General features: G+C 44.0%; 1 long non-coding RNA gene across 2 annotated transcripts; it reads right to left on the reverse strand.

The window, feature by feature from the left end:
• Positions 1-959: 959 nt before the first annotated feature.
• LOC120093569 (uncharacterized) lies at positions 960-10246 on the reverse strand. Of its 2 annotated transcripts, none has more exons than XR_005486887.1 (3): positions 10093-10246; positions 9692-9762; positions 960-3169 (listed from the first exon to the last, which is right to left on the reverse strand). It is a non-coding gene; the product is annotated as an uncharacterized LOC120093569 (long non-coding RNA). The 2 variants fall into 2 exon arrangements; XR_005486886.2 differs by having other exon boundaries at positions 960-4988.
• Positions 10247-15174: the final 4928 nt, after the last annotated feature.

Genomic DNA, 15174 nt, shown 5'->3' on the forward strand with positions numbered 1-15174 from the left:
GAAGCTATGGGGTCTCCTGCAGAGCCCAGGTTCTCGACTGCTTCCTTCTCCCCAGCGACAGGGACTGGTTATTGTTCATCTTCCCGGGGATGAGCATTGGTGGGGAGAGGGCATCTGCCTGACAGGATCATTAAAAAAAAGTAGAATTTGAGCCATATATTTTGTAGCATATGTCATTGTTTGTTTGTGTGTTTGTTTTCCGGAGCTGAGGAGCAAACCCAGGGCTTTGTGCTTGCTAGGCAAGCGCTCTACCACTGAGCTACATCCCCTTTGTAGCATACGTCATACAGTTTATATTAAGAAATACAATACTATTTTCCTCACTGGAATATCCACTGGATGGTATGGGGTGATCACCACACATCATAATCCTCTCGTCCTTGTCTTTTTTTTCTGTATTCCCAGTATATCTATACTGACTCTTAAGTTCCAGTTCATTAAAACACAAATTGGTTTTTCATTATTAAACAGTTGGATTTCTTCTTTTTCTTTTATTTACACCCTAGATGAGAGATGAAAAAATATCAACGGATTCTGACCGGTGATTTTCCAATAATTCATGCAGAATTGCCATTTATTGAGCTCCTCCCCAGTGGCCCGGTAGCTAGCCGCCGTCAGTAGATTTTCTTGTCTAGTCGTTGGTGTTTATTTGGATTTCCGTTTACTCTGCTCTAGTACTAAGCGCAAGGCATCTACAGGTCTAGCTGCCTGACTTCAAACAAGTTAGCTAAACTTCCCTGTGTCTTGTTTCTTTATTGTTATGGAGGTAATAGAATGGCATGGAATTATGTGAATTTTTTTAATGTTCTGGGTGCTTAGAGCAATGCTGGCCCCGTGTGCGAGGAATGCCATCTAAATTCCTTTAGTTTCGCTTGGGGACAATGGCTCCAAATGAAACTGACAAAAGACACGTTTTCAAAGATTTTCTTTTTAAAGACAGGGTCTTGTTATGTATCCTCCACCAGCGAAACTCACTATGTAGACCAGGGTAGCTTTGAAGTCATGGAGCTCACAGTGCTGAGATTAAGGATAGGTTTTATTCACTTATGCGTGTTCACACACCACCGTCACTCAGGGGAGATTTGGGAGCTGATAGATAAAAGGGGGTGGAGCAAAAGGGAATCCAGTTTGGGGAAACAAATGACTTCTGGGAAAGATAAACCAGCCCTTAGAGAATAGATGCAGGATGTGATAGCTTGGGACAATGTCTATCGATTTCTTTTTCTTCTATTCTTGGTGATAAGAAACTATTTTTCCTGCTGGCGACACTCCTAGTGAGGGGTTTATGACACTTGACTTCTGGGAAAGTCTACACTCAAGTGCACCAGAGGAATTCAGGAACAAACAAACAAATAAAAACCACTGCATTCCAGTGGAATATTCCAGACCACTTCCTATAGCGTCTCCATTTCACAGGAGGCACAGCGGAGGCTAGGAAAGATTAATTCACCTTGGTCATTGTGGGAGCTGAGATTTAAACCCAGACAGGTGTAACCTGCAGCCTGCATAACTTTTTATTTCAAGGAGAAATTCAAGGTCCTCTACCCTGGGAGACCAGCTTGTGCTACGTGAGATCCTGTCCTAAAAATCAAAGCTGGGGAAGGAGATGGAGAAGGAGGAAGAAAAAAAGAGAGGAAAAGAGAAATGATTTGAACAGGAATTTTTGGTCCTCCTGTATCCATATCACAAATACTAAAATCACAGGCACGCTCGCTTTACGACGCAGTGCTAAGGACTCAACCCAGGGCTTCTTGCATGCACTACCCACTGAGCTACACTTTCAACACTTGGGCAAATATAAAGGCTTTGGCATGCATTTATAGCAAGTTCTGTCATTTTTTGGGCATTATCTGGGATTTCTAGCATTATCTGCAAAATGATAACGTTGAACAATAAATGTGGCTTTTAAAGGTCCTCCTACTTCTAAAAGTGTGTATTTGTTTTAAGCCTAAATTGCCATTGAAGAAATTATAGTCATGTTTTAAGTCGAAACGTTGTAGGCTTTTTCTTCCTGTGTCTCTCTATCTCAGTTCCTGTCTCTCTCTGTCTCATGCTCACGCACACATATCCAAGTAGGGCCGTGAACCGCGCTAGAAAGGTGGTTCTCAACCTCTGGGTCGTGATCCCTCTCAGGCTCCAAGGAGCCTTTTACAGGGATGACATCTGAGATATTTAGTTATGATCTAGTAGTAACGGTATAACAACAGCAAAGCTACAGGTATGAAGCAGCAAAGAAGATTTTATGGTTGAGGTCAGCACATGAAGAACTGTATTAAATGGTGGCAACACCGGGGAAAGGTTGAGAACCACTGTCTTAGAAGGAAAGGGGTGGGAGGCAGCGATGTGAAGATGCAGATAACCGCTGTTTGTTTCTAAGCACAGGCGGCTGACCCAGGCTTCTGCACGTCCTCAGGGAGTGCCTCTCGCAGGCCTCTTCTGAAAGGTGACCGGCAAGGGAAGTCATCCTTTTTACAAGAGATAAGTGTCTTCTTAAAGTAAACTCAGAATCAATGGAGGACAAGCAGTTTACTAAACACTTCCTACTTGACAGCCCTCGACGTGCAGGTCCGCATGGTCTGTTCTCTGAGGCAAAGTAGAAATGAAGCCGGGTTCTGTTTCCCCATCAACGGAAAGGCATCCGAGAACTCCCCCTCAGACAGAAGATTGCATCACTCCTGAGCAGAACACGCACCCATAGAAAAACCTGCTACCTCATGGGAGATGTGTTTTATCTGGAGACCGCCGAGAGACATTAGAGGATTTTGAAAGCTCGACACAAATCTTGTTAAGTCTTCCATAGCTATGTTTTATTTCCATTCTGTTACCCGCTCTTTAGGGAAAATGCCTTCCCTACCGAGCCATCTCTGTGGCCTGAAATAACCTTTGCATCCACGCTGTCGGATTTGAGAATTGTGAGTTTTTATTGCAGGTTATTCATATCCTGGGCTATTCTTTTGCTCTTCCAAGGGCCCCTGGGGAAAAATGGGTGCTTGAGCCCACTGTCTGAGACACCCATCTTTGTTTCATTTTATTCATTCTTTAACTTCTTTTTTCCTTTGAAACGTTTCATTTGATGAGGTTAGGCGCTGATCATCTTTATTGATTCTTACTTTGCCTTCAGCCTAAGGATGGGACCAGATGAAAAGTGGATTGTCTGGTGTGGCAGAATCTAAAATCATACCAGAAACAAAGTTCAGACAGGAAGCGAAGCTGAAGGATTCCTTAGGATGCCCAAATTATAGACGGGAAGCAGCTTGGCTTTTTATCCCACAGTGAATAAAAACAAAAACAAAAAAACGAAACCCACAAATAAGTAAAATCGGACAGAACAAAACACAAGAAGTACGGTAAATCAATCAATCACCATCGACCGCCAACAGCCTGACTGACAGGAAGGGAGGTGGGTTTTCAAGCATCAGACTAGATAAACAAGTGGGTTGGGTGGAGAGGTTCTGAAGAACTCCGGAGGGAAAGGAAAACTAAATCCCATTGGCTTGTAGATTTGAGGCCCACAGATGCCCTAACCAAAGTGGGTAGAATTGAGTTCATCCAAAGGTCAGGAGCCCTTAAATCAGGTCTTCTAAGGGAAACTAGGTTTAGGCCAGTAATTCGATAGAGTTCAGTAAACCCAAGGGAAGGAGGAGATGGGGAGTAGCAGGACTTAAACAGAAAGAATTTTCCTTTAAGTTTTTTGGAACCTCTTCCATGATTGAAAGAAATAATTAAGTGGTACACCAGTGATCTTAGCACTCTGGAAGCCGAGGCAGGAGGAACTCTGTGAGTTCCAGGCCAGCCTGGTCTACAAAGCAAGTTCCAGCTGGAGCTACATAGTGAGGTCTTATCTCGGAACAAACAAATACGAGCAAAACAACAAACAAAAACAAGACAAACAAAGCAAACCCAGCTCTTGGATGGGTTGAAAACTCTGCGTTTGGCTGGTAATGTCTAATTTCTCTAAAGCTCAGTATTTTCAACTATAAAATAGAGCATGACAATAGATGTATTATAAATACTGTAATTAATCCATCTTTAGAAGGGTGCCTGGAGCACAGCAGATGCTTAATAAGTATTTATAGACTGCAAAGGCAATTAGGGACATAGTGTGTATTAATAAAATGCATACGTAAAGCCCGGTCGTGTACTTTGTACACTCAGTAGGTATTGTAAAGTGAATTTTTGAAAAAGGATTTGGCCCGCTTTAAGCCATTAGGTAGGCGATGGGTAGGTGTTCAAATTCTGGGGATACAGGTAAGTCTTGGCCTGGGAGACCACGGAAATGAATGAATGCTTGATTAATAGACTGAATTACCCAGGACCCTGAGAAAGTCTTAGGAATCTGACTTGCTCCATGCACTTGGAATTGCAGAACACTTAGAGAAAAGAGAGCTTAAGTGTCTTTACCCAACCCCTCTATAATGCTAATTTTCAGTCTGTCTGCTTACTGTTTGATTTCTACTCTTCTTTAAAGCATGCCTTTCTATTAATCTGTATATCATTTATCTATCCATCTATTATCTATTATCTATTATCTATCTATCTATCTATCTATCTATCTATCTATCTATCTATCTATCTATCTATCTATCTTAAAGACAGGGTTTCTCTGGCTGTCCTGGAACTCACTTTGTGACCAAGGCTGGCCTTGAACTCATAGAGATTCACATGCCTCCCTATGTTGGGATTAAAGGCGTTTGCCACCACCACCCAATTTAGTTTTGTTGTTGTATGTTTTGTTTTGTCTTGTTTATTCCAGATGTAGAAATACTGAATCTTTAATTTTCAATTTTTCTTTTTCCTTCTTTATTTCTTTCCTTCTTTCTTTCTTTCTTTCTTTCTTTCTTTCTCTTTCTTTCTTTCTCTTTTTCTTTTTGTATTCTACATTGGAAGCTCTAGATTTCCCTTTCATCCGTGTTAGATGCCTTTCTGCCAAGTACGATAGACTCTGAGCCGGCTTGTTTATCTTTCAGCTTGACGTAAGGTAAGGTTATCTGGGAAGAAAGAATCATCATAGTAATTTTTAAAAGACGCCATAGGATTGATCAGTAGGCAAATCTGTGGGGCATTTTCTTGATTGATAATTGATGTGGGAGAGCCCAGCCCATGGTGGGTGGTTCCGTCCCTGGGCAGGTGGTCTTGGGGTCTGTAAGAAAACAGGCTGAGCAAGTCAATAAGCATCACACCTTCATGGCTTCTGCTTCGCCTCCTGTCTCAAGCCTCTGTGCTGACGTCCACAGTGATGAACTGTGGAAGTAGAAGTAAAACAAACTCTTTTCTCCCCAAGTTGCTTTTGGTCATGGGTTTGCATCAGCAGCAACGGATACCCAAGGGTAAAGCAAAGACTCTATTGGCATTATTATTATTATTCAGCTCAGTGTATCTTCTCATTTCTCTCTTGGTCCTATGCAATATTGCGAATATTTGGAAGTAGATCCTACACATATCATCATTGATTTCCAGTTTACCTTTCTTGTAGTTTATGCATATACCCTGTGTGATCCCAACATTTTAAAATAGAATAGTCTTATGGCTTAACCATATCTTGATGGCCATGTCTTGGCCATATATATATTCTGTAATATATGGGTACAGTGATCTCTAAACAAATACCAATGCATTCCTGGTGGCTGTTTATCATTTATCTATTTATTGTTTGAGAATTTCATACGCTAATATCTGTTTTGATCAAATCCATTTTGCCACTCGATTGCCTCCAGTTCCTCCCCATCCTCTCTACCATATCTTTCCCCTGATAACATGTTACCACTTAGTACTGTCAGCATGTGCACACCGGAGTACACGTCCACTGGAAACTGGGTGGCATATGGAGAAAACTGTGCCTCCCCTGGCAGTCATCAATTGTCAATGGCTCCGCAGCTAGGGGAAATCACACTTCACGAGCCTCCCTTGGATTTTGGCTGGCTCGCTTTTATGGAGGTCTTATGCACGCCACTGTGAGCTCACATATTGTATGCAGACCCTATTGTGTCTGGAAAACACTGTTTCACGATAGCTATTCCTTACCTCTGGCTCCTACAATCTTCAAACATCTCTTCAATGATGATCCCCAAGCTTTGAAGGGGATAAATGGTATATCTATTTATCTCGCTATACATGTCTACATATATGTATATACACACACATATTTTTACTACATTTTGATAGTCTGCCTATTCACTGCTGAGGAAGGGAATGTTTAAATTTATGAGTTTAATAGCGAATTGTCTGGTTTTTTCCATGTAATTTTTATGGAGGGTTTTTTTTTTTCTCCCTGAGACCAGTTTTTATTCTGTAGCCCAGGCTGGCTTGAAACTCATTATGTAGTTCAGGGTAGTCTCAAACTCATGGCCATCCTTCTGCTTCAGTTCCCCAAGTGCTAAGATGGGATGGGTATGAGCAACTATATGCAATTCTAGCCTCAGTCTCAAAACTAACAAGGATATATTTATATTTTTACACGAAGATGATTATATTCACAAATCCCGCTGGCTACCTTCTTCTAGATGGGCACCCCCGCATACTGGGCTTTCTTATACCTTCTCAGTCAGGAGAGTAGCACACATTACAAATGCTGATTGGCAACAGTACAGCCTTCTCTCCAGACACAAATGATCATTCGATGCCAGATCAAACTCACCAACGGTACTGCCGCTATATTAAGTACCTTTACTCGGCAGTGTTTTAACCCCAGATCTCTGTCTCCTTCAACCTTTTGCCACAAGAAAATACCTCGACCTCACACCACTCTGGGTCTAGTGTCCTAAATTGAGGAGAAACTTTACAGAAGCTAACATGGCAGTGTAGGGTGCTCTGGTAGAGGAATGGTAGGACACAGGAAAATTGTCCTTGGCGGGTCTGCCCCTGCATTTTAGGGGCTTCACGTGCTATCTCATGTGCTCCCCAGGGTCAGCCTGAACTTAAGGCAATAGTGCTATGATCCTTCTGTCTTCACAGGGGAAAGGAAGCACAAACTCTCCGTAGCCAAGACCCTCGGATCCACCATGAAGCAGGCTTTGCCGTCTCTAGCTGGGCAGTGGGTACAGGACAGGAGGAGAGATAGTTCGAAGAGGCAGCTCTCTGTCCTCCACAGGACAAATGCCTTTGTGAGCCTAAGGGAACCTGTTGCTGAATTGGCCAATCAAGACGCAAGACTGTCTGTCCTAAGCTGGCCTGGCTTTGGGCAACAGCAGGCCTATGTTTGTTTCCAGAAATCACAGTGGCGATCACAAAGAGGCTGTGTTCACATGTAATCCGGCTTTGACAGAAATTAATTTTTAATAAGAGGCTCCATTCAATCACATCATTGCCCTTTGGGGCCTGTGTCAGGGTCAACCATCCAGAGCTGGCCGCTGTACTCTTGGCTAGAGCCTGGTCTCTGTGTGTGTGTGTGTGTGTGTGTGTGTGTGTGTGTGTGTGTGTGTGTGTGTGTGTGCCAGTAGAGGGGGCTGGGGGTGGGGAAGTGTAGACTGATTATAATCAGGTTATAAGTCAAGACAAGGTATTAGTCTAATCAGAAGCTGAAGGAGGCAGGGAATCCATTTATTTCTTTGTTCTCTACCCCCAAAAGACACTGTGTATTGTGCCTTCTTTTGGTGGTTTATGCTAAGTATCCTTTCCACAGACTCAAGGTCTCTCAAGGTATCTCGGACCTCGAGACAAGCCTTTCACTACAGTGCTGTTAAGGAACGCTTTCTTGGCACCATTATTTAATACTAATGGCAATATTCAAATTGTACAGCATCATCAACTCCACTGCAAACAGTTCGGAGGTGAGGGGCTCCTCCATCCCTGTACCCAACCACCATCTTGCCTTCTTATTGGCCTGCTCTCACTGATCCAATGAGGAGCAGCTCTCCTACTTGTCCCGCCTCTCTTCGTGGAGTTACTTGGAATAACGATACTTCCTTATGCCACGAGCAATTTCTCTCCCTCCGTGCCGTTCACCCAAGCCCCGCAATGGGCTCATCTTTGGCTTGTAATCAGTAATGATGTGTGGGGGGTACACACCCCATTTTCAGATCTGGGGGGGCCTTCCGTGTCTTTTCTTTTGGTAGTTACTTCTATCTTCCTGTCTCCACCCTACCCCCCTCAGGAAATGCACTTTTTCCCCCCCTTTTCTTTTCGGTTCTGCTAAAAGACAGAATCTCGCAGCTCTGCCTTCTCAGTGTGGGCGGCACTGCCTTTCTCAGTACCGCAAGCTTATCCTCCGGCCGCCTCCAGAGGCTTTATCAGGAGACAGGGTGACTTCTCTCCTAAATTACACAGATTGGTTTAAAAATAGAGTGCAGGGGTTCCCTTGTCAGGAGAGCTGTCAGCCGGCCCACTTTTGACACCATTTTCTCCCTCCCTTTGTTGGTACACGTCAAAGCACTTTTATTTTTTTCTTTGAAAAGTATTCTGCTTAAGTTTTCTGGAGCCTTTAAATTACCAGAAACGTCGGTGGGGTGGGGGCGGCGTGTGCTTAAAATTATTCTTGCTCCTGACTTAAAATCACGAGCAATTTGGTTTTCTATGCCTTACTGTCTTTGCAGGTACAGCGTCAGTATGAAAATGAATTGTTAAAAAAAAAAATATTCGGGTCGAGGTAAGAACCCTGAAGCGCAGAGTTCTGCTCTGTGTCAGGGCAAGATAGATTTTTGGGGCCTAAAGTGGATCGGGTAAATCTAACTGTGCAGAGTGAAAATGGCAGAGGCCTTGAAGGATGAACCAAACAAACGCAAGAAAAACTCCATAACAACACTCCCTGTACGTGGAGACAAATTAGCCAGAGTAACAGTAATAAGACCCCACTACACATCCACGTGGCGGGACAGAGAATGGCCTGCCGCCTCGTAGATGTTCTTTTGGGAATTCTTTTCCCCCAGATAATGGAATTTGTGGCGACATCTTGTCCTTTGTGTGGGGGAATGAATGTAAAGCCCTCCATTTCCCCCCTGTAACCTTTTGCTTCTCCATTCCTTTCCTCCTCTCTGTGCTTTCCCTCCTTCCCTTACATGGCCACCGCTGGCTGCCCCGGGGAAGTCCAGGAATGTGAATGTTATGTGAAAGGGTAATGCTAATTGGGCTCAGTGACATTCACATCGCCTGGGAGATGTATGGGGGTCACCAAGTGAGACACCAGCAACTATCCACATCTGCGGCGAGGCTTTCATTGCTTTCTCTCTAAACACCAATCTTAGCTAATGGCCCGGCAGCCCTGCGGTCCCCCTACCCCAGACAACTGTTTCCTTAATTATCAGGGCAGAGATCTCTTTAACATTTCGGTACTGAAAAAAAAATGATGCGTACATTTATAATTTCATTTATAGCACCCAGAAGAAGCCTGTGAGAAAGGAGGGTAGGTATTATTACATCATGTCCATTCTGCAACCAAAGAATTGGAGACTTTAGATGCCCCCAGTTACTGCCCACGATGGCTTTGCTCATTAAAGGCAGAGTCCACTTCCCCTCTCCCAGCCACAGGCTTCTTGGCGCCCTGTTTGGGTGGATTTCCTTAAACAAAATACTTCCTGACTTCGGACATCAGGCACCGTTTTTGGATCCCAGCTAGAGATAATTTTGTCATCTCAAAGCTCATTCAGATTTATGCCTCGTATTAAGGAGGCTTTCCTTATCTCCATCTAAATGACTTCAGACTTTTTTTTTTTTTTTTTTTTAAAGCAAATTGGCTTCATTAGTGGATATTTGTACTGACCTAGTTTGTGTAGAGAGCAGTGAGCGAAATAGAACAAAACTTTCACGGAGCTCCATTCCCGCGGAGGAGACCTAGAATTGAGCAGGAAGTAAAAATATGCATCAGGGGTCTGGAAATGAAAGGCGCTAAGAGAGGTTTTATTCCAGATTAAGAGATCGGGGAGGTCAGTGCCCCCCGAGGAGATGCCTGAGGATTCAAAGTATAGGACAGAGGATAGGAAGGGTGAATGGGTGGGGGCGGGGTCAAAGCAGCTCTCAGAAAGGGTGCCCCGAGACAGGGGAATGCAAAGCAGGTTAGAAGATATGACTTAGGTAGCCTAGCCAGAGCCAGGGAGGAGGGAAGGCCGGTGAGCAGGGGAGGTGTTGGAGAGGCAGAAGCCTAGTGAGAATTTTGGCTCTAACCCAGAGGGAGGTAAGATTCCGTGGGATGCTAGTGTCAAAAAGAGCCATTAGACAAATGTCTGTATCCCCGCTGAGCTACGGCCCAGTTCTGACCTCTTTCATTCCTCACCGGGAGGTGGGGTGGGGGGTGGGGGTGGGGTGGATCCATAACGTGCATGGCCCACTTTGAAAACAGAATGCAGCGCCTCTTGTTTAAGCAGCAGGAAAGAAGCCGTGGTACATTCAGCTCTTCCTTTCTCCCTCAGCCTCACCTTCAACCTGCTACGGTGGTTTCAATCTGACGTTTCCCATAGCTCTAAGTAAAGAAACCCTTAGCACGGACTCTACTGTTCATCTTTGCACATACTCAAGGCCAGTTTTCAGTGCAAATATAAGCGGGAACATTTTGGTAGACACATTTCCTGTGTGCATTTTGTTTGTACCAGGACAGTAGAAACGCTTAAAAAAAAAAAAAAAAAGAAAAAAAAGCACGGCCCATCCCCCACCCCCGGAAATGCAACCTCCTACCAACACTGAATCGTTTATATGACAATAGGTGAGCTGAGCGGGGTCTAGGAGGAAGAGGGATGATTGGCTGTATTCTCTTCGTCTATTTTTCCCCCCAGGTCATTATTTTGGGGGTCATCTGTCGGTTATACCACGGAAGCATTTGGACTAACAGGCTTTGATAGGACAAACAACAAGCATGCTATTGTCTTTGATTTACATCTGCTAAAAGGTTTCTGGGAATGGAACATGTCGTCCCTTGGTGTAGTCAGCACTCCTGCTTAGTCACAGATGAGAGGTCACTGCCTCTGGACTCCAGATGTGCAGGAGATGTACAGGAATCCTGTGCTCCTGGGACACGGGAAGGCAGTGGTTATGCAAGGTGGGCATGTAGAGGCCGAGGACTTCCCTTGCTACTGTATATGACTCCTTGTCTCGATGGACTTGAGACTCAAAAGATGACGTTGCCGATGACGTCAAACTGCGGCGCCACGCCAGCCATGTCTGTGGCCAGCCCAAGCTGCACGCCCACACAGCTGACCCTGTCCAACCCTGTTCTTTGGAGAACTAGCATGGCCATTTCGGCAGGTGTTAAAAGGGCAGAATGAATAAGATAAATAAACCTACTGCCTGGGGCACATCCTGATACCTTGGTTTCAATTTGCACTGCCAGCAAAGAGGGTTTTTGGACTCTGGTTAAGAAAATGGTACTTGCTTCCAATGGGGTTTTTTCTCTACATAATCGGAGATTCATGAAGATCATTGTGTGATAGATCACAGGATCTGCATCTGCTGGGCTCTTTTAGAACCAGAATCCTAGAGGGTAAAGAAGAGACAGCATGCTTTAGAGGACTAAATTAGGTCGGGAGTGGAGGAGGAAGAGAGCATTGTAGACTGTAGAGTTGCCATGTTGAGACCTATTTTGTGTAGAAGGCTGAGAAACACCACTGGACTCCAGAAAATGAGTGTCAAAATCATATCATGGAAAATTTGACTGGAGGCCATTTCAATGTTAGCACTATTAGCAAGGAAACCATTAGAAAGGGTACATTACTAACATCAGGGAATGATTAAGGCCCAGTAATAGAGGCACCATTGGGTATGAGCTTTAAAAACTTACTTATTTCTTATGGAAAGTGAAGGAAGGTGATGGCTTAAAGATGACGTTCACATATAATGTGTGTGTGTGTGTGTGTGTGTGTGTGTGTGTGTGTGTACACGTCATGTGTACATGTGTGTGTGCACACCTACATCCATACTTTCTCTTGGAGTAAGAATAAAGTGTAGGATTATTTTAGGGAAGGATAAAATGTCAAGAAAAGACAAGCTGTCTGAATTTGGAGAAAACGAGAAATTTGAGCTGCTTTTTCAGACCAAAGAGTAATGTCAGGAATGAGACACTCAAAGCAGCTCATTGCCTGACATTTGTTTGTGATTTATGGCTAAGGTTATAGGAATGGAGGTGTTGCCTAGAAGTAGTTAAAGAGCAGGGAATTTCCAGGGGGCCATGTGTCTGTGGAAGAAGGACCTCTGGGTCGCCTGGAGCAAATCTGAGATGCCCAGAAGAGAAGGTTGTATTTATGTAGTGGCCTGAGACTAGATGGCATGTCTGCCTTGATCCCTATGTTTAAGAGGGCCTTGTCCTGACTTCTTCAAGATGGATGGCCAGGGAGCCTTCAAGGCCAACCTCCCACCCCACCCCCCATAGGAATTCTCTCATTTCTTTTGAGATCATGATCCACATACCCAGGAGCCTAATCTCACCAGGCCTCATTCCAGCTCTCGCCCTCTTCCTCCATACAGAAGATTACAGCCCCAGATTGGTGGGATTACCGAGGGCCAACTGTTAGGTGTTGGACCTGTGAGATGATCAGGCTGGAATGTGTCTAACCCTTGAGGCTGCCTGTTGTGTGGGGTGGGCCTGGGGGATGGAGTGGGGAGGAAGGACGATGGAAGGGTTATCCTTGTGTCTTCAGGATTCAGTGCAAAACTCCAACGGCCTTGCTACTGAGAAGGTATAGTCGTTACAGTGGTCACTTCTTATATAACTTTCACGCATTTATCCATTTGCTAAATGGGCCTGCATTTATCCTCCTGCCACGGACCTGCCCCCAAGTGAATTCCTTCCCAGTTGAAAGGCTTAGGCAAAGGGCGATGAGATTCTCAGATAAAGGTTAGCTCTACTGCTTACATTACTATTATTGTCTTTAGCAGTTATGAGGGAGACCCTTAAGGCCCAGGAGAGTAAGTAATCTTTTTGCTTCAATGTGATCTTAATTGCCTCTCATTTTGTGAATGGGCGTAGTTGTTTTTAGCACAGGAATAAAAATACCTTAGTGTTTCAGGCATTATTTGTCCCTTCTTCCATCAGGATGGAAAGACCAGAATTACTGGTTAAGCCGAGTGTCTTATTTCCTTCAGATGTCTGGAAGGCATTCTTTTTCTGAGGAGCTGAGACTTGAGTTCCTCTGTGAATTGGGTAGGAAGACAATACTGGTCTAAAAACCTGTTTTTTTTTTTTTTTTGTTTTGTTTTTTTTTTTGTTGTTTTTTTTTCCTCCTACTTGGCTTTGGGCCTGGACCCTGAACCTTTTATTTTCCTTAAGGCTTAAAATTAGGAACTTTAAAAACAGGGAAGTGAAACAACCTGGGTAGAGCTGAGAGAGCCAAGGACCCAGAATGCTCAATTGAGTGGAGTTCAAGTTCTTCTTCCCTGTCCTGTAAGTGTCGTGCCAATGGAGACGGGGTCCAAGAGATTATGACAGAGGCAACTTCAGATTTCCTTTGTAACAATAAGCAAGACACAAGGCTGCGTGGACAGGATTAGTAACACAGCTGAAGTTCCGGTCAAACACACCGACACCTTTTTGAAGAGCTCCTCAGTTGCAAGCATGTGCCGCTCATCACTGGACCATGAGTAGATTTTAACATAACTCTCATTCTCATTTTATAGGCTTTAAGCATCTAAGATCCCTACCTGAGATTGTATGGCCAGCTAGTTGCTGAGACAGGCTTAAAAATCGTCCCCACCGATGCGTATGTTTTCGACCATGATGCTGTAGTGACCAGATTTCCAATATTCCTTGTTATGCTATCAGGAAAGCTTTTTACTTTTGTTTACTCATGGATTTTGGCACTGGGGTCTGAATGTAGAGACTTGGACTCGCTAGACACGTGTCCTCACCACCAGGCTTCATCCTTTCTCAATACATTCAGTTTCTGGAAGACCAACATTCAGGGAAGTTACTTGGTCTAACCACTTCAATTCTAGTTACAAACGAGAAGAACTAGAGGAGTCATGTGACATATCTCTTGTTCAGAAACGAGGTTCAAGTAATGTTTAGTGGAGAGGAGGAAAATCAGAAAATCTTTTCTTTCAGATTCTTGCTTGGAGTGGGGTTGCCAACCTCCCATTGCCTGTTTTGTGGATCCTGAACATAGTCAGAAGAAAACACATCGTTTGTAGTGTGACCTCACCATGTCATTCTAGGAATGAAAGCAGGTGATGGTTTGCTTTGAGACACTTTCACACCAAATGTATGTTTTTGTCTTTGTGTGTGCGTGTGTGTGTGTGTGTGTTGTGCACATGAATGTGCCTGTGTGCAGTCGTGCAGAGGCCAAACAGGATGGAGGATGTTGAGTATCTTCCTTTATTGCTCTGCACCCTAATATCTTCAGATAGAGGAGCCATAAACATTCCCTTTTTTTGTTGGGCTGGCCAGGAAATCTACCTGTCTCTGCTCCCTCAGTGCTGGAATTCTACCCAGCATATCCTCCAGGTTAAGCTCTGCTTTTTTCTTGGGTGCTATGAATTTGAACCCAGGCCTTTTGACTTGCTCTTGCTGACTGGACCATCTTCCCAGCTCCTTAGGGTTTTGTCTTTGTTATTGATCCATCAAAGGCCTCTTCCTGGGCTGGAGAGATGGCTCAGCGGTTAAGAGCACTGACTGCTCTTCCAGAGGTCCTGAGTTCAATTCCCAGCAACCACATGGTGGCTCACAACCATCTGTAATGGGATCTGATGCCCTCTTCTGGTGTATCTGAAGACAACTACAGTGTACTTATATATAGCAAATAAATAAATATTAAAAAGAAATGCCTCTTCCCTCTCTAAGGGTAGCTAGGGCTGTGTTCAAGTTACTAATCTATAATTGGCTATCTGGTTGGAAGGCTTGGTTTGCGTTTTTCTGTCTAGTTGAAACTGTATGAAGCCAGGCGGGAGTTGTGGCTCATGCATGGTTTTTTTTTTTTTTTGTTTGTTTGTTTGTTTTTTGTTTTTTGTGGCTCATGCGTGTAACCCCGACAGTGTGGAGGCTGAGGGAGAAAGACGCCGAGTTCAAGGTCAGTGCTGGTTACACAGTGAGGCCTCATTGCAAAAACAACAAATCAACAACCATAAAACACAAAACTAGATTTAATCAGTTTAGAAGAAAAATCACATTATTTATTTTACGTTAAAACACTTCAATATTTTTTAAAAAAGGGTTTTTTTTTTTTTTTTTTTTTTGGTTCTTTTTTTCGGAGCTGGGGACCGAACCCAGGGCCTTGCGCTTCCTAGGTAAGCGCTCTACCACTGAGCTAAATCCCCAGCCCCAAA

The sequence above is a fragment of the Rattus norvegicus genome, chromosome 7 (assembly GCF_036323735.1).
Source record: "Rattus norvegicus strain BN/NHsdMcwi chromosome 7, GRCr8, whole genome shotgun sequence".
Classification (NCBI taxonomy): Eukaryota; Metazoa; Chordata; class Mammalia; order Rodentia; family Muridae; genus Rattus; species Rattus norvegicus.